Source organism: Parasteatoda tepidariorum, chromosome 2 (assembly GCF_982258835.1).
Source record: "Parasteatoda tepidariorum strain Cologne lab strain chromosome 2, Ptep-v5.0, whole genome shotgun sequence".
In the NCBI taxonomy this organism is placed as follows: domain Eukaryota; kingdom Metazoa; phylum Arthropoda; class Arachnida; order Araneae; family Theridiidae; genus Parasteatoda; species Parasteatoda tepidariorum.
In genome coordinates, this window is record NC_141756.1 from 15,548,217 (window position 1) to 15,567,999 (window position 19,783).

The window sequence follows — 19,783 nt, forward strand, 5'->3', positions numbered from 1 at the left end:
TATATCTCTTTCTTTTCCGCTCTATCAGTAGATAAGTTGGAATGAAAAGTATCTATGATAAGCCCAGGCGATGAGATGGGATGTCATTTTTGTTTTCTTCTTCTTCTTTTTGTGTTATTTTATTTTTTTCTCTTCTATATCTATTCTTCAATTGTTTTGTTTGTTTATTGGAAACAATTAAGTATTTTTCATCTGCTTAATAGAAGATTAATTCTGAATTTAACTGCTCGTTAATATTAGCTGGTTTTCTAAAGAACTAGAATTACTAAGATATGGCAATTTAACGAATTGAAAAACAGATTTTTTTCTTAATATTGAGTTTTATTGCAGAAAAATATAAGGACTTCGGAGGAAGTTGTTAATTTTGAACTGGAGCAGCATGAACGGGTAATTAACGGTAATTTAAGATATCTCCTTTATAATGACCTGAAGGCAATACTATGCATACGTACACTATACCCTGCAGCAATTTAAACCAAAGGGTAGATGATGGTAGTAAACACTCTGCATCCGCCATACTCCCCCCAAATCTCACAAACATGGACTTTTCCGTCTCTGCAACTACTAAAAACATTACATAACGAAAAATTCTGAACTACTAAGACGAAACTGGAGTAAGCTCAATCTGATCAGACTTCCAACCTTAAGCACGGGGAATCATACCCCCGGCCAAGCTGTGGCAGATGAAAACTAAACCCACCACACAAACTAGTTGGTCAAAACTTAAAAATATAGGTCAGCAAAATACGGTTTATAATAAATGATTATCTCACAAATTAAAGGAAAATGACATTAAAAAATAATCCATGGTAATTAAGGGGATAGAACTCCCGCCTCTCAATGAGGTGATCCAGGTTCGAATCGTAACGGTGGCTGATTGATACGAATTCTGCTCCCGACTCACATCAACCACAGCGCTAACGTAAAATATCGTAAGTGGTAGACAGATCGTGGGTTGGAACCCCATTGCCGTGGAAGCTGATCGTGGCAGTTTTCGTGATTTTGCTCTCCATACAGCGCAAATCATCCAAAGTTCAGTCAAAAAGTCCTATACACGGCTAGTTGGACCTTATGCTTGATCTAGGAATTTCTTTGTCTTCTGGGTTGGGTTCAACATTATAAGGCTGCGGAGTTGAACATTGATAGTCGTAAACTCAGGGTTAGGTAGGCTGTTCAGAGCCGGTTATAAAATAAAACTATCATTAAAAAATTCGAAATAGATAATGTAATTTACAATTAAATTGAACTATAATTGCCTTAAATTTTAATGAGGGATCAAAAGTATATGAAAACATCTACGCTATTAAAATTAATTCGATCAGATAGTTCCAGTCATATATACTTGTTTGTTAAAAATTTTTTAAGCAAACCATAACACATCGTGTATAAAAAAAATTTAGATAAGTAAAGTAATTAGTACTCACAAACTATGTAAATCAACTACTATAATTCATTTTTTTTTACTTTTCTACCGTTCTTCAACACAACACAATCTAAACGAATTCAATGTTTTATGGTTTTTGTTGTAAAATTTTTGGAGCCCTTGCCTGTTTGAGAGATTATTAAAAACATAATATTTGTAACATCTTGTTTTTAGATGTTCTTAATTTAAAAATTGAGTTGTAGGAAAAATTCAATCGTATTTAGTTTAAAGATAAATACATTTGTTTAATTTTTTTAAAATAGATATTATGTGTTGCATGCAGATATATCGATAAAACATTAGAAACTAGACAAGTATAATCTTTTTTTTATTTTATATGAAAAGCATAATTCCATTTTATTTAATAATAGAATTAGTAGAATGCAATAATACTCAAAAAATTTTATGTGAAAGATGATTAAAACAATGTGGGCTTATAAAAAGTAAAATAATGAAAATGAAATACACAGTAAAAAAGGGTTTCTCAAAATTGAGCTAGAATGTGTCAAAATAACTCCGAAGAAAATAATAATCGAATTTGAAAGCCCCATGTATTCAAAATTGAATCAGCATATACTCATTATTGAGCAAAATGTATTTGGGGGAGCGAAGAGCTCGTTGGTTGGAATCAAGAGTCGAACCAATGACCTCCGAATTCCAAATAGCATTCTCTAAACTCTTAGTTGTAAACTCCATTCTGTCAAGAGCTGTGGACCTTTATTTAGTGTCCACCGCAATGACAAATCAGGTCATACATTCCATTCGATTAAAAGTTTTTAAGACATAGCAATGCAGGAAAGTGTAAATAAAAATTATCAATCTTCTAACTAAGCAATTGGGACCCTAATTTTACAAATTGCAACCCTTTATACCCTTGAAATTAGAAATTAGTACTATGTCATGATATGTCATTGCAGAGGTCAGTGTATAAGATTCCCAATTCTTTCGTTGGCTGGGGTGGTACTACTTCAAGTTAATGTGGTACTGTGGTTAATGTGGGGTGGTAATGTGGTACTACTTCAAGTTAAGCATACTACTTCAAGTTCCGAGGGCTTTATTCGAATTCTGCCGATAACTAACGAACTTATCTCTCACGCGTTCCTCCCTCCACATCTCTTTTGAGACTACACATGCATTTTGTATGAAAATGAACATATGCTGATTCAATTTTGAAAGCATGTGATTTTCAAATTCGACAATTATTAGCTTCGAAGCCATTTTGACACATTTTCGCTCAATTTTGAAAAATCCTTTTTTACAATGATAATTGAAGTACATGGTGAATCAAAAAAGGCTATCTTGACAATATGCCACGTTCTTGAACTTTTAAGTTGTAATTTTTTGTCAGCGTATATTGTGCGTTTTCTTCCACCTTGTTTGCAACTATATATTTATGAGCTGAAATACTTTAAATGATGAGCAAGTTTTATGTCTTAATATCTGAAAAATAAAGATCCGTTATCCCACAAAATGTTTATATTTTTAAAACTTTAAATTTTTGTTAAAAAAAATAGTCGATGGAAGCAAAAAATTTTTTTCAACAAACAAAATGTTATTTTAATATCTATGTAAATTTTTAGAAATTGTTTACAACGTCGTATTATTTATTACAAAATACAACGCAGTTTAAAAACAAAGTTGAGTACAGAGTTCAATTCTTCAGCCAGATTAAGAAATTGTTTATATTCAATTGTATTTTTTAGAAAATAAATTATATTATTCTACATTTCAGCAACAGAGGCTCGTTAAATTATTATTCTATTCAAACGAAAAATGTGACAAAACAAATTCTATAGAGAAACAAGAACTTGTTCTTTACGTTGATTGTTGTAAGCATACAAACGACATTATTAACATAATAACACATTATTATTATTATTATTAATACGTGACTCGTATGCAATGATCGTGTTAGAATTAAATGATTATTAACACTAGACATCTTACAATAATTGTGATATATTTAAATGATCTTATCAACACTATTTGTACCATAGTGGTTTCAAAAAACACTTTATAAATTTTAACTTTAAATTATTATCTAAGTTTAATTATCTCTTTTCAAAGCATTTTTTGACTTTAAGAACTGAAGTTTTTAAATTAATTCGGTTGTATAATTTCCTTACAACTCCTTCTGGATATAGAAATGCGCACACGATATTCCTTTTATCTCTTCCAGGTTTCCAGTTTTAAACAATTTTAAAAGTAAGAACGCTATTTTATAGCATTTTATCGATTTTAGTCACATTAATGACGATTTCAGTTGAAACTGGAAATACGGAAGCTGTTGCATAACTTTAATATTCTCTCGGTTTCAGCCATGTTGCTTTTTGGTGCAGATCATTGCAGCAACTTACACTTATTCTAAAAAGTTCAATAACACAGCTGCTTTTCAATAGTATGCATTTTATCCACAAATATATTGTTTTAAATATTTGTGCTTAACTCTGAATTTGAAATTTTTTCAGCCTTGACAATTATTTTATTTTAACTGTAAACGTGTCGAAAGCACCTTTTGATCGAAATAGGCATTCACAAAACCGTGGTAAAAATAGTGTTAAAAATGTAGTTCTGAGAAAGCACTAAAACTAGGGATTTAGTTTTCGATATGATTTTTTAAAAATTTTTAACTTCGATACATGGTATATCTATAGTCGTAGAACTTTAGAAGTACTATATTTTAGACTATGCCAAGCTGCTGGGATACTTTTCAAGTGAAAATTCATGATGTTTTAATCTCGAAACCATCCAGTAATGATCTTCAATAAGTATTTTCTTGCGTGTCACAGAATCGTCTGCCACTTCGTAATAACTTGAAATATCGTTTGCGATGATGTGTGTATCATTCCTTCGCATGCATATGCTTGCAAAAATTGCCACACCTTTCTACCTACGAATATTTCATAACCCCCTGTCCGTAGGAAAGGTGTACCATTTGAGGGATGTCGCCCGTCAGAAAAGTCCAAGATATCTATCTCCGAACAGAATTTGCCGAACCGTGAAATTCGGACTCCACCCGACACATCATCCGTCATCGGAATTCTGCAGAACAGAATGGCAACGACGAGAAACGTTTTTCGTCAAATGGTGTGGGCGTGGTTAACAGACACGGTATGGCGCACACAATTAATTAATTTTATAAATAATCAAGATGCTTGCATTTAATCAGTCGTAGAACAGACATCATATCTGCAACTTTCTACCTGAATGTCTGCTTTAAAGTGGACAACTGCCTTAACATGTCATGATCTTATAAGTAAATTAGAAATGATGAATTATTGAAGGCATCATCAAATTTCAGATTACATTATAACACGATTTAAGCGCATTTTCTGAAACTAAACAACTCAGATAGACTTTATTTTTAATTTTTCTTTTTAATTTCAGCTTGAACATTTCAAATTCAAACAGTAAGGAAACAAAACCCTTTTTGATTTGCCAACTATTTTTTTAATATCAGTGATAAAAATTTGCTAATTAAGTTTTCTTAGATTTCATTTCTTCGTCAACTGAATTTAGCCCTCTCACTCTAACTTTAAACTATTAAATTAATTAAAATACAGCACTTAATAAATTTCATTTTACAAAAGGAAATTATTTTATCAGTAATTTTTACTTTACTAACGAATTTTATTTTACAAAAAAGTACTTACAAAAAAGCTTTATTTTAAATTTTAATTTAACTTCAACTATTAAAAAAACCCATTACGGATGATGAGATCTCTCGTGAATTTGAAGCACTTAATGAATATGAAGTAACCAGCTTTCCGTATTTTAACAGAATTTGAAGCACCAGCTTGTTGAAGCCTCAATGAAAATGAGGTTACCGTCAGCTTTCTGTATTTTTAGTGAATTTGAAACACCAGCTTTTTGAAATCTTAGTGAATACGAAGTAGCCAGCAGTCTGTATTTTTACTGAATTTGTAACAATGGTCTCTTACACAATGTCTTGTTAAAACGAGATGTAATTACAACCTTGTGAAAAGTGCAATGAAACTTCTAACTTTATTATACCTTTTTTATGGTGAAAAATTAAGTTGTGAACAAAAAAAATCCTTGTTAAAGTATAATCTTTGGAAATTTGAGAAAAATGTTCGATTCAAGTTTCTAACTTTTTAAAATTTTTGGAATAGACATTTTTATGAGATTTTTTAATCGATTGATTGTAACATTGTGAAGAGAAAAAAATAAAACTTTAATTTCCCCTCTATATTCACAGAATAATATTTTTTACTTTAGTTAATCATAATTGCCCCTTGCCCCATTTGTTAGTTTATTTTAAATATTAATTTTTTTAAATATTATTACATGAGTTGTAATTGTAGTTAAACTTTCCTCATCCCATTTTGAGCTGAGGCAATAAAAAAAGCCTGTACCTTGAGGAATTTATGCATAAAAATCTTTAAGAGAAATAATCCTTTTTATGTGGACAATGATGGCATTATTATTTTTAACAAATGAACGACAATTCTATTTATGTTACTGTTAATGACCGAAATCGGTAATTGTTGACTTCCACCGGTGAATGTTGACAATCACATAGTCACTTTAGCAAATGTCCGAAATATATATTAGGTCTAGTTAAATGCCCCTGCCCCTTTATACATTTGCCCGGTATGCCCTACATGAATGTTTTTAAAGTCAAGTGCCACTTCCCAGTTTGCATTTAACCAGTACTCCGAACACTGATATTTCTCCTAATCTATCATCAGCAGATATTAAAATATCAAATAAATATAATAATATCAACGAATAAATTAATATCAAGGCGGATGTAACAAATATTTTGGATGTTCACCGTCGAAAGTCGACATTCTCTTTATTTCCGTCCTTCAAGGTAACATATGTTATATACAAACTATTATGAATTCGAAATATAAAAGCTAAATTTTACTGTGACCACATGAGATAAAATAATATAATATTTGATTAATGTAGAGCTTTGTAGTTACTGAATAATTGCTTATTATGTAATTTATTTTCGAAATTTATTACAATTAAATACAAATTAATTTCCATTATAAATATATAGTCATGCAAACGTACATTTCCCTCAGTCAGTTAATTTTAAATCACATAACTAGTTAAATTCAAAAATTGTAAGTTGATTTGAACAAAATTAATGTTTCCCTGATGGAACTTGCGTCTAAAAGCAAAAAAAGTAAATTTTATTTAATCGATATTCAATTTCTAAATTTTACTATTCATTTGGTACTCCCAGCACCAGCATGTCTTAACTTTTTCTAGAATATATATCTAGGATATATGTATAGGATAAGTATTAAGGTTGTCCTTGCTTAATTTAGCTATTGAGTCTTATAATTAGAGATATTCAGTTTCTTTTTTTCATTTTTTTTTTATCAAAAATTACTTACGACGTAATTATAAAGTTTACCACAAATAGAATTTGAAACAGTTTTGCCCAGCATATATGGTGACACCAAATGAAACATAACAGTTTAAACATTTTCTTCTTTCGCTTCCCACGCTTTAGAAAAAAAAAATAACAATGAATATTTTAGTCCTTGAATATTTTAATTTATTTTGTCCTTGCTTAATTTAGCTATTGGGTCTTATAATTAGAGATATTCAGTTTTTTTTTTTTTAAATTACCTACATGATCGACGACGTAATTATGAAGTTTACCACAAATGGAGTTTGAAATACTTTTGCTCAGCATATATTGTGACACTATATAAAACATAACAGCATAAATATTTTCTTCTTTTGCTTCCCACGCTTTAGGAAAAAAAAACAATAATGAATATTTTAGAACTGTAATAAGACCATGAATATATTTTTAAATTGAGCACTGCTTCTGAACAAAAGAGTAACAAAATATTCCAGATTTAAATGCAAAACGCTGAAATAACATTTTTCTGAAGAGGGCAGTCACACCCTTTTTTAATTCAAAAGTGTTACCCTTAGGGGAGGAGAACTTGTTGACATTGCTGCTCTATGCACAGATTATAAAGCAAAGATATCTGGAAGTGTAAAAAGGGGTTTTCTATGACAGTAGTACCTGCCGCCTCCTCAAAAGATTGGATTTAAAGTGTTAACTGTAGGGTTCTCAACCCTCATTTAACCCGTCGCAGGGATGGGACTAATCTCGAAACTACAGCACTCTTGGTCACGTGCGGCCCATGATGGAAACTATCGACCTTAATCTGCCCCCAAGGATGAGAATTTTTTTTACTCCCCTTTTTGACAATCGAATATTTCGGTAAAAGGCTTTTCTTTATACATTACGCGTTTGAATGTTGATTATATAAAATCAAACCAAATTTTTAATCCCTTTGAAATGTAAATCTTTTAAGATTTCTCAAATGCAAATAAAGAAATTACCCTACATACAAGTATTGTTTCTCTAGCAACAATTGAATTATTAAATTATATATTTCTTAATATAAATTAAGCTTAGAATTTTTATGGTTCAATTTAATTACACCAACTTTAAAACCTACCTGTACACTGTAAAAATTTGGGCAAAAAGCACTGACACCCTAAGTGTCAGTGCTCTTTACCATAAATCCAATTTTACTGTAAAAAATCTAATATGGCATACTGTAAAATCACTGTAATTAAGTAAACATTAGTAACACAGTAAACAAATAAAAGATACGATATAAATCTTTACGTTAAAATGGATATTGCGTTGTAATAAATTTTACAGATGCTACACTCTCTTTACCAATATTTTATATCGTAATTTTATGCAGAATTTTTGACAGCGCATCACTTCTGTACAAGTTATTATCAATATAATATGCTGAGGAATTATTACAATGTTTAAAATAGGTATTATGTGATTTTTTTTATTTGTTTCTTATTTCTCTATTGCGTCTACTATTCTCTATTCTCGACTATTGTCAATGAAAATCAATGTCAAAAAAGTGGTTTTTACCAAAACGAAGTATAAAAAATCAAATTAATTGAACTTAACCTTTTTTGATTATTTTTAATTATTAATTACAAATATGAAACTCTTTTTAGGATTTTGCAGGGTATTTTAATTACTTCTCATTTTGATTTTAAAATAAAATTCACTAAAATTCAAATCATAAGATATTTACAAGTCGTAAAACTGTTCAAAAGCTTACATGAATGGAATTTCTTACTTTTCTTATCATTTTTCATAGCAATTGCAAAAACATAATCTTAAAACATCCTTTTTTACATGTTGTCCAATATTTTGTATGTTGGATCTCAAGTGGTTAAGAAGAATATTTCGAAAGCAATAATTTAAAATATTTAATTTGTTCAAACATATTTCGGAAGCATTTCCAGAAAAATTATCTGCATGAGCCTCATGGTAATGGAGTAAATTATATCGAGGTTAAAATTTATTCATTTTTAAAACACTCGAAAATCATCTTTAAATAATTTATATGTTTTAGTTTAAGTTAGAGCCCTAAGTTTTCAATTTTTTTTTCTTCTTTTTTATCAGTAAATCGGAGAAACAACATAAATAAAGCACAAATGAAAGTACTACTATAGTTTCCATTCTATAGACAATAAACACCAGAGCACAGTTGAGAAGTAAAGATATAAGCCCGTGCAAAGTGATTTAACCTGTAGGGCCAGAGGAACAAGTTTGAAGAAGAAGAAGGATGAAAAGAAGGATGATAAGAAACATATGAGAGAAGATTTGGTGGGAATTCCAAGGTGCAAAAGATTAAATTAGAATAGATTTCCAAACATTGGGAAACGAGGATATAATAGGAAGATCATTAACTAAATTATTCAAAATTTTCAAAATACGGAATGATTCCCAGAAATCAAGTTCGGTAGATGAAGATCAGTGTTGAATGATTTTATCAGAAGAAAACTCAAAACTGTGATTAGAATTCCAACTACATAGGGCGACAGAGGATTTGTTAATATCCTGATTTTGGATACATCTACCCTGTTCTTTAAGTCGAAGTTTTAGAGTACGTTCAGTTTACCAGACTTAAGGCTGGTAAAATTTAGTTCATTTACAGGGAAAAAATGTTTATTGTTAATCTGTTAGTCTACAAAACACAAAGTATACCCAGTTTTTTTTTCCTTAATATTAACGATTGATCAATGTAAAAAATTGTGAGATCAAATAGAATTTTCTTCTTGCAGAAACTATTATGTTTTATTTTAAAAAGTAGAAAAATTTTGAGAATCCTCACACAAAATCTCTAAAAACCAATAACTTAATTTATGTAAAACCATAAAAAATATGGGTATAATTTTACAATTGCATTAGCTGAATATTAATTAATAATTTAACATAGCCAAAAAAAAGACGATTTTTCCTTAGCTCCGAAAAACTTTTTTCAAACCAAACCTAAAAATGAAAAACTAACCAAATGTTCAACGTTGTCGATAACTTTGTTCACTTGGGAAAATAGATGCCTTAGCAGAATAAAGAAAGTCAATCAATCCATAAAGTCAAATTTAATCGAAAGAAAAACAAATATTCCGCTATTTAAAATTCTTGCAAAACAAATTTTAACATCAGGATGTTAGATTGAAATATAACTCGGGAACGGAGAAGAAAAAAAACATCAACAAAATTTTGGTTAATAAAACCAAAGTATATCGTATTTAAACCACTTGTGTGGCCCTCTTTTCCGATCATGCGGTAATGCTTTACCAGAAATTCTGGTTTTTTAAAATTATAGTACTTATTACCACACATTTAATGAAAAATACAAAACTGAAAAGTAAATTCAACCGAATAAATGATTTTTGTACCCTGCTCTAATGCACCATGATAAAATTTTCAAATTTTGCCACGACTTATGAAATCATATTTCATAGTTAAATTTTCTCAAAGTCATTACCAAACTTAACCATCCTTTTTTGTTCAATGTGCCGATGAGAATACGTTGGATGTCTTGTGCATGATCATAATGATCCCATTTGAAGCTATGCCGCTCATTTAAAGAGCCTCTTCATATCAACGCTAAGTAATCTTCAATGCCAGATCAACATACACTAGCAGAAACTATTTGAATTTTTGATTCAAAAATTTCTCAATCAATCCATCTCAAATTTGATTCACAAATTTGAGGATTTTAGATGGCTTATAAAAAAGATTTTTGGACCATAACTGGTAAACACTGTAGAAAATGGATACTTAAATTTCACGAAACTTTCCTCGTTTTTGATGGAACTGTTTCCTGGTATATGCTCCGACTAAAAATTTCGTCAAAAGTGACTACACAATTATCATAACTTCTTCGAAGAAACGAATTTCGTCAAAATTAAAAAAAATATTTCGTCATTCTATTTACTCCAGTTTGCAGATAAGAGGAGGAGTCATCCCCTTTGCAGCCGATCAAAATTGGGATGACTTGTCTTCGGATCATCCACAGGGATGTTTCCCAGACGATAGCCCATTGTGAAGCTCTAGTGCGATGTAAATAAAATACTTACCTATAGATTGTCTGAGATAAGAACTCCCCCCGCCACTAAGACTGAGACCGTCTGCTGCTATGGAAACAAGAATAGCGCATTTCAGGGAGGGTAGCTTCTATTTACTCTAGGACTAGCACAAAAGACCGAAGAAAAAGATTTTAAACCCGGGTCAAAACATGTCCTAAACAGTGACTCCACACCCTTACTTACCTCGTTACCATAGTCACCGCCACGGGTCCAGACAAACGACTAGGGGAGTTCTTACTTAGGGAGTTCTTCCTTTACTTTTTTTATACCTACCTATTTCTTCCAACCCCCCCCTCCCAAAAAAAAAATTCTGCGCACCTAATAGCCTAACTTTTCTATTAGTCACTTTATCGTGGGCAATGTAAAGCACCAAACTACACAAGAAAAACTGATATAACAGAGAGATAAATTACACCCATGCCGGGTGTAACGACCCGGGTTCTTCCTGGTGCCAATTCAAGACCAACTCCTTGACCAACATGCAACCGGTCGACTTTATCGTCACTTTATTTTCTATCGTCTAGTCTTCATTCTAGTTTAAAATTTCCCACAATGCGCTACGATGATGTTCCGTAATTGAATAAAAATTTTCGTTATATATTGGAGAGTTCATGTTTCGTTACAAATCACGTGATTTCGCAACAACGTATGACTCTCAAAATTAACGAAAGACGGCTCAAGGAATGCTGAATCGTCAAATGTGAGAGTTTTATTTCTGAGAGTGCACAGGCTGTAAAAGCCTAGTCTGTAAAAAGCTTATTCAGAAGGCCAGGATCCACCTCGGACTATTTAGTAAATGCAGAAAATGAAGGCTTGATATGCGTCACTATTGATGAACTTCAAAAGAAATAGGGTACAATTTCTGAAAAAAAAAATAGATTCAACCTTGAACGACAATATCAAACAAATTTTCTGTAACCTTTGTAGGATTTTAAACTGAGTAGTACCTTAGTAAGATTTCAAATTGAACAGGACTTAATAGGATTGTCTTTCAACCATGAACCAAGTTGAACCACGATATCGCGTAATCAGATTTTAAAATGCTAGGATTGAGCATTAAAGCGAAGATTCCGCAGGGTGTTTTTCTCCCGTCATTTGTAACATAACTTTATTTATACTTACCTTTGTAGGGAAATTTTCGCGCATGCGCTGTGAGGCTAAAATACCGTAATGCTATGCAAAATCTTACAAATATGGTTCAGCTTTGCATCTTATTAAGGTAGCAACGAATTTGAAAGATGTTATCACAATTCATTCCGAAATTTATAACAGTGTTTCTAAAAGCAATTTATGCGAATTTTGTAAAAAGTAGAGGATGACATGTCCAGAAAAACAACTTTGTGAAGATGAATTTCTTTCCAATATGTATTTTGACATGATTTTTTTATGCAAAAATGCTAAATGAATCAAAATTATTTACGAAATGTAAAATTTATAATAATTTATAATAACTATATATGTTTGTTTTTTTAAATCTTTCAATCTTTTTTGTATCCTTTATATTTGTTTCTTTTATTTGATTTTCAGGTATAAAATTCATTATATCAGTAGCACTTTTTATTCACGATCTTGTGTTCAATGGCAAAAAGTGTTTGCCTCGTAATATTCTATTATCCCTCAAATTTATCACTCTGGTATTGAATACAAATAGATCATAAAAAATGTATTACAAAATTTAAGAGATCTTTCTCTTCATTATTACGAACAAAACCCAAAATGTTCTAAAAGAATACCAGTTCAGCATAGATCCCCGCAAATCCTTATCAGCCAGGAATGCCTGAATATCTCCAGCCGAAACCAGTTCTAACACAGATACATTATGAGCAAAGGAACAGAGATTTATGAGATGAACAGATATGAGATATGAGCAAATGTATGTTCTACACTTAAGATTATTTCTTTTCACTTGTATTTCTAGATTTCAAATGAGGGAAAGAAAAGCACACATTTATTAAAAGAAGCAGCAAAAAAATACAATTTGCTCATTATAAGTTCTAATGTTAATTAAAGATCTTATAATTTTTTTAAAGATTTCAAATCCGATTTTTTTTTCTATACATCTAATTATGTCAGTTTTTCTCCACTGAGTTTTTGGTATAAATGTTTAGACGCCTTACTAATCATTATGTCTTTTTAAAAATAAGAAATATTGTATTTGATTCGAAATGTTATGCAGTTGTATCTAGCCTAAAGTATCTAGTTTAAGCAAAAAAGGCAGTTGCATCTAAAGCAACAAAAAAAAAATTAATTAATAAAATTAATGCTTTATGGAAGAGAAATTAACCAACTTCTTTCTTATTTGTTTGTTCATTTATTTTTGTCGACTACTTATTATAAAATATTTTAATATGTCTTAGTTTACCGTCATGTGGGGCTACTTTGTGCAAATTCGAAATTGGCACTTTTCAAGTGCTGCTATTCAGTATTATGTTTTTTTCACGTTAAAAATGTGTGGAATTTGAAGATAGAAGTCTCCTCTATTACTACAAAACATTTTTCGAATTTTAAAACAATCTCAGAGTGTGTTTCGTTCATCCAATGTCAACAACTTTCCGAGAACGTCGGAAGTCGAAAAGTGTGCGCGGAAGCTTTAGCTGTGAAATGCAAAGACGTTGATAAAACAATTGTCGCAGGTGCAAAATATTTTATTTATATATAAATAAACAATTATATCATGTTAGTGTTAAAAAAAATAGAAAATTAATAACAAATAAACGGAAAATGAAAAAAAAATGCACTGGGGGCCCCACTTGGGGGCTACTTTGTGTAAGGTATGTTTTGACTCATTATTTGTAAATATTACATGCAAATAATGCCCATATTGATCAAATTCATTCGTCTGAGTCCAGTTATAAATATAATATCGATAAATTTTACTAAAGTTTGAATTAACATAGTTTTTTTACATGTCAAAGTTCAGAAACTGCGAAATCCTGCACAAAGTAGCCCCACATGACGGTATGTATTGTTTTTTGGCTTTTGTTACAATGTCAAGTAAGAGATCTGTGATTTTAGAATTGCTTAAACAAGAAAAACCGCAGTTTGAAATCGTTGCAAACAAAATTTTGGATTCTTTAAAGCAATCGTTTCAGCGAGAATGGGATATTTATAGTCCATTGCTGAAAATTTCAATAAACGTTTTCGCCTCTGCGTCGCTGCAAAAGATTGGCTCCTTGAAATCAATTCAATTTATTTTTTAGTAAAACACCATTCTTATAATTATTTGTTATATTTTGCTAATTTATTTATTTTCTAAGGTCACATTAAATATTCTTTGGCCGGATTTTATTTATTTATTTATTTTGCACCCTGTAATTATTTATTTTTTTTAAATTTATCTAACTTCAAATTTAATTCCAGTTCGAAGAATAATACCATCATGTCTGTTAGAAATTTAAAGCTATTGTAACTACTTTTTGATATAGTATTATGCCAAATTTCAATTTTCACACTACTCTGTCTATAATTTCAGGTATGGGATTGTTGTATTCATATCTCCAATAGATAATATAGAAAAAATATTTAAGTTTTAAACGTCATGTTAATCCGTCTAGAGTTATGCTATTATATTAGTGTCATGATATTTTATCTAATTTGAAGCATGCTAGTATTACATAGAAATAAAATTTAATGATATTCAATCTAGTGTGAAATACGATCATACTATTGTATCTGATTTGAAATATGCTATTCTATTTATTGTTTAAGATATGAGACTATTGTATTTATGTGAAATGTCATGTTGTTCTCTCGAGTTTAAATATATATAAATATGGTAACTATAATGTATGATAATGTTAATATAAAAGTTGCCTCTTTGCAAGAAATATTTATATTAATTTTAAAACTTTATAAAAATACGCAATTTACTTAAGCAAAAATAGTAGGGATGGGAGCTATTTGTGGTGTCTTTTTCCATTCAATGCAGACATTTGTTTCGAAATTAGTTTCGCTAAAATATTATCCACGAAAGTTGTGTTAACCTTATGTGCAACTCAGAAGATCTCCCATCTCCTGAATTAAGTTCAAAAGATTAATGATGTTAAATGCCTCAAATGCAAATCAAATTACAGACAGTGATACAATGAAAATCAATGAATTTCTCTCAAGAATTAACTATATATATATAAAAAGCTGACCCAATTTTGAGTTTACGTTTACGAAATTTTAACTCCGTAGCCTAGTAATTTTGAACCCAATCCAGAAGACAAGGAAACTCCTGGATCAAGTATACGGAGAAATTTGCTTTCATGGAAGATTTTTTAATGGAACTAACCCTCATTTTTGTTACATAGAAAGGAAAACCGCGGAAACTTCCCATGATTAGCCTAACGACATGGAGGCCCCAATTCATGATCCATTTACCATTGAGAATATTTTACGTCAGAGTGTGGTCGGTGCGAGCCGGGTGCGGAAATCGCATCGATCAGCCATCGTCATTGGACGGCATGCGTTCTATCCCAGGAGTCACGGCTGCTCATAACATTATAATTAACGAAAATGGCAATGCAGATTCAACTTAAAAGTCAAATTATTTTAAACTATTAATTTATTTGTTTTGGGTTGATTTGATCAAATACTATTACTTTTGAAAAAGACAGATCATTTACACTTCTTGAAGACGCATATCTTTCTTTTATAACTGAGTAAAATCAATGGCTTCAATCTCCTCTCCCCTTTCATGTAGCCCAAAAGTTCCGCGTATCACTTAAGCAAAAAATCTGAATAGTTGAAATTATGCAAAATAGTAAATCGTAATTAGCTTCACGGATTCAAATCTCTGATTGTAGATTAAACTTCAAATTCAGTGATAAAGATCAAGAACAAGAAATGAATCGGTGACTGAATAGAATAATGTTGCCATTTATTGAAACTTTTATCGAATTTTTTAACATTTTTTAAATCAATGGTAATATAAAGCTTTTATTTAACAACAATTTATCTTCTCGTATACAACCTTTATTATAGGATTCTTGTTTTTCTTTTATTTAATTTATAAGTTTTTAGTAATTTTTCTGTTTGCATAAATGAAACTAGAGTTTAAAGGAAATGATCATAAGTTTTTAGTTCGATGTGTTTTGCTTAGAGCGTCTTAGCTTAAAAAGGTAGTTTTAGGTATTAATTGCGTAACCTGAAAGTTGTATAATAAATATTTGTGTACTTTCCATTTTCAATCCAATGACTACAATTCGAAATTAAATTAAAGCAACAAAAACTGAAATCAAAACCCTGTGCTTAGATAGCGCAAAATAAATACAAAAATTCCCTATAACGTATCAAAAGAAAAAGTGGCTCTTTCTACCATGATCAAGTTCTTAGGTAGAAAAGTCTGCATTTATGATAGTGATGTACGAAATTCAAATAGGAGTGAAAGAAAAAGAAGGCATCTTTACAAATACCGTCACCAAATTCTCTCGTTCTATAGAAGGAGATTTATACATTCCCGCATACATCTGGAAATCCCGGGCATCAATACCAAATACATTTATACTTCCTCAACAGAGGAACTGGAAGATCGATGTCCCGAGCATCACGGGAACAGATAGCAACGTCATGTTGACTGATGCGACTAAGACTGACCCCGCCTACTGACGTCATCTGTCACGCAGTTGGTCAGAGACAAATGACGTTGCCGCATAATAATGAATGAACCAAGCGGCCATCTTGGAGCATAGCAGCCATCTTGATGGATTAAAGTCGGCTTTCAGGCGTAATTTAGATGTCATTTATTCGAGTTTCAGAAATTAGATAAGCTTATTGCGAGCCGCAAATAAGTTTGAGTTGAGTCGGAAAATCGGGTGAATAAAAAAGAAAAAAAACTCTGTAATAATAATAAAATAAACTCTAAATGGGCAAAACAAAGAATACTTTTGTGAGTTAAAGCGTAAGAGGATATCAGATTAAAATTTCTTCCATGAAAGCTTTTCAAGCTGAAAGCACTTATTTAATTATCTTTGCGTTATTTTGATTTCCGTTTCGTTTGTGACACTGATAGTTATGGCTATTGATTTTAATTACTTTCTTAACATAAAAGAAATTTGAAGTAATTATGAAATATGTTCCGGGAACAACTTTTGTTCAAAATAATTGGTTAAATTTTCTGGATGCATTTGTAATGAAAGGAAAAATCATAAGAAATAATTAATCTTCACACTTGAACTAATTAATGACTTTCACCATAATGGAATAATAATTAATATTCTACTTATGAAAAGTGTAGTTAGAAGCTTTAGAAGATCTGAAATTTACACAGACTTTTTAATGTCATTAAATTTGTTATCAGGGATCTAATTCGGGACAGATAGTAAAAAATAATGCTCATTTAGAAATTTTCTAAATTTAACCCCCCCCCACCCCCATTTTATGCAGCATGCACAAATAATTGATATGAGTAAGGAATCAATCAATCAAAAAATGAATGTCTTGAAATCTAATCGTGTTTGCATGTAAACATTTACATTATGAAATTATCATCATAATCAAATTACAGTCGTAGTTATGATTAAAAGAAGCAACCAAAAGACAAGACTGCTTCAACAAATTTTACTTTTAATGCTTAGTTTCATGTTGAAAAAAATATTTTTCTTAAGAAGGTTTTATGTTTTAAATAGCTATCATAAATAATCAACTAAAAAGGGACATAGTAATAATGACTTCTGATTACTTTTGGTCGCTACTTATGTTCACAGGAAACTCTTATTCGTATAACTTATTAATACGCACCTTATGATTACTTATACTCATAAGTGTTTAAGTAGTAGTACAATAGCAGACTATCCCTTTACATTCATACAACTACTGAATCATTCGAACTCGTTCTGGGTAGCAGAGTTGGACAAAAATATAATTGATTGCAGATAAGGAATCAAACAATCAGGTAATCAATTACAATCGCAATCGTGAGTACAACTATTTATACTTTTAATCATAGTTGCAGTCATTATTGCAAGATGTAAACTTTAACTACGAGATTATAATAATATTGTTTTACTTTCGACATAACAGTCTCATATTTCTGAGCATGAAATATAGTTTTATGTTGAAAAAATACATTTGATAAGAAGTCTTAACATTGGAAATTACTGTGAATAATCACGTAATCAGTGTAGCATTAATCGCAACTTATGATTACTCGTAGTCGTATCCCTTGGCTATGATTACAAGAGATTTTTATATGTATTATATATTTATACGTATTTATGATTACTTATTAACATAAGAAAAATACTGATTCTTGATGCAACGGTAAACTGTTCCATGAATTCACGTTCTACTCGAGAGACTTGGGCAAAAATATAATTAATTTCAAATAAGGATAAATTAATTAAGTGATCAATTGCTTGTAATCGTCATTACAAATAAACATAGTTTTGATTATTATTGTGATTGTAATTACAAAACCTTGTGTGATCGTAAGCTACCGTTACAAAAACTTGTCAATGAAATGTCAAAGTTGTACATTTTAAAAAACATTTTTTGCTTGCCTTTCAAACTAAAATAAAATAGTTTGATGCCGATGAGAATTCCTTTGACAGAAATATTAGTATTTTTAGCACAATCTGAAAAAAATAAATGTAAATACAATTTCGGCTTATGGTTTCATAAAATACCTATCTATTACCTTATGACTTGAACAATCAAAATTCGTAGTTATAAAATTACTTGATAATATATGACATTTTGATATCATAGACCATGGATTACATAAATACGTATAATCTCGAGTAGAATATTCTTTAATCATGATTATCCATAATAAGTATTAGAAATAGTTGATTATTATGAAACAGTTATCAATTAGAATTGTAATAATTTTTAGTAATCAACGTCCAAACTCGTATTTTTAGACAACATTTTCAAACTGGTTGATATAACTAACCAATGAAGAAATTACCGCTAAATTTCTAAAAAATTTTAGTTAACGTTTTCATATCAAACAAATAATGAAAATGATTCATTTTGCTTAAATGAAATGTATGTTAGAGCACAATATATGCCTTTTTCTTTTGAAATTTACAATTTTACTACTTTGCCATTTTTTATTTCTGTTATTTTTGGTTTTTGTTCAACACGAAAATTACAGGCTTATAATATTAAGAAATTGTAGCATTTTTATGCTTTGGCTATTTATCAAAGACACCTTGTCAATCATACGAGGAAGGGCTTCTTTTTTTTCATCAAATGAACTACAGCCTACTACATGCCAAAGCAATCTCAATAAGCTTCCTCCAACGAATCGGATCCGGTTAATTGATAAAACAACTATTATTTTTGATGAAAAAGAAAAAGATTTATAACTATTATTTGAGCCGTGGCGGCTCAGGGGATAGAGCGTTTGCCTTCGAATGAGGTGAACCTGGTTCGAATCCCAGCGATGGCTGGTCGATACGAATTCCGCATCCGGCTTGCACCGACCACAGTGCTAGCGTGAAATATCCTTAGTGGTAGACGGATCGTGGGTTAGAGTCCCCTTACCATCTGGCAACGGGTGGTTTTCGTTGTTTTTATCACCATGTAACGCAAGTGCAGGTTAGTTTGATTAAAAAGTCCTTCACGACGGCAAATTTCTCCAAATACTTGATCCAGGAGTTTCCTTGTCTTCTGTATTGGGTTCAAAATTACAAGGCTACGGAGTTGAACAATAATAGTAGTAAACCCGACGACTGGGACCGGCTGTTCAACGACGGTTATAAAATAAAATAAAATATAACTATTATTTAAAACACCAACATGTGCACCAAAACGAAAAGAATTCCTCGCCAGTCTTCAATAACTAAAAATAAAGAAGAAAAAAAAACATATTTTCTCTGATATATACTGTAGTTCTTCTTAACAACGATTAATCTCTATTTTTCAATTATTTGAGTTGGGAAGGAGTTCAAAGTAACAACTTCAATTCTCTGTAACAGTAAATTTTACTGGTGTGACCGTTTAATAATG

At 30.7% G+C, this 19,783-nt stretch overlaps 1 protein-coding gene across 4 annotated transcripts in view; it reads right to left on the bottom strand.

Moving 5' to 3' along the window:
- LOC107448880 (endothelial transcription factor GATA-2-like) overlaps positions 1-19,783 on the bottom strand; it is a 304,855-nt gene that overhangs the window by 262,973 nt on the left and 22,099 nt on the right. The gene's annotated exons all lie outside the window — the stretch shown is intronic.